At 47.8% G+C, this 962-nt stretch overlaps 2 non-coding genes across 2 annotated transcripts; both read right to left on the bottom strand.

Moving 5' to 3' along the window:
- Positions 1–328: 328 nt before the first annotated feature.
- LOC123179124 (5S ribosomal RNA) lies at positions 329–447 on the bottom strand. The gene has a single exon (XR_006490121.1). It is a non-coding gene; the product is annotated as a 5S ribosomal RNA (ribosomal RNA).
- Positions 448–817: 370 nt separating this feature from the next.
- LOC123179125 (5S ribosomal RNA) lies at positions 818–936 on the bottom strand. The gene has a single exon (XR_006490122.1). It is a non-coding gene; the product is annotated as a 5S ribosomal RNA (ribosomal RNA).
- Between the last annotated feature and the right edge of the window lie 26 nt (positions 937–962).

Below are 962 nucleotides of genomic sequence, written 5' to 3'. Positions count from 1 at the left end.
CAGGTCCACTGCAAAGATGATTGTCATTCTTACTACCATTACAACCGTTGCCTAATAATGGATAATGCCCTATATACACTACTTACTCCCCCCTCAAACACGGAGACGAGTTTACCACGGTTTGCACCCCTCCCACTATACCGCAGCAACACGTATTTTTTTACCCCTTTCAGAACGCGCTCCTCGCGCCACAAAGCCGCCTCTAGACGCATGACCAATGAGCAGCGAGCTAAAACATATCGCAAATGTCAAAAATAATATAACGGGGTTAATATATATCGCGCACATGCGATATGTTTGTCACGAGCCGCAAAAAATAATTAAAAAGGGAATGCAACACGAGGACTTCCCAGGAGGTCACCCATCCTAGTACTCCTCTCGCCCAAGCACGCTTAACTTCGGAGTTCTGATGGGATCCGGTGCTTTAGTGCTGGTATGATCACATCCGACATGTTAGCCCCGCCTTCGTCCCTTATGCTTGCCACTCCCAGGTCCACTGCAAAGATGATTGTCATTCTTACTACCATTACAACAATTGCCTAATAATGGATAATGCCCTATATACACTACTTACTCCCCCCCCTCAAACACGGAGACGAGTTTACCACGGTTTCCACCCCTCCCTCTATACCGCAGCAACACGTATTTTTTACCCCTTTCAGAACGCGCTCCTCGCGCCACAAAGCCGCCTCTAGACGCGTGACCAATGAGCTGCGAGCTAAAACATATCGCAAATGTCAAAAATAATATAACGGGGTTAATATATATCGCGCACATGCGATATGTTTGTCACGAGGCGCAAAAAATAATTAAAAAGGGAATGCAACACGAGGACTTCCCAGGAGGTCACCCATCCTAGTGCTACTCTCGCCCAAGCACGCTTAACTACGGAGTTCTGATGGGATCCGGTGCTTTAGTGCTGGTATGATCGCATCCGACATGTTACCCCCGCCTTCGTCCCT

The sequence above is a fragment of the Triticum aestivum genome, unplaced genomic scaffold (genome assembly GCF_018294505.1).
Source record: "Triticum aestivum cultivar Chinese Spring unplaced genomic scaffold, IWGSC CS RefSeq v2.1 scaffold119299, whole genome shotgun sequence".
In the NCBI taxonomy this organism is placed as follows: Eukaryota; Viridiplantae; Streptophyta; class Magnoliopsida; order Poales; family Poaceae; genus Triticum; species Triticum aestivum.
The sequence above is the reverse complement of the archived record's forward strand: the minus strand, read 5'-3'. Positions and strand labels throughout refer to the sequence as shown.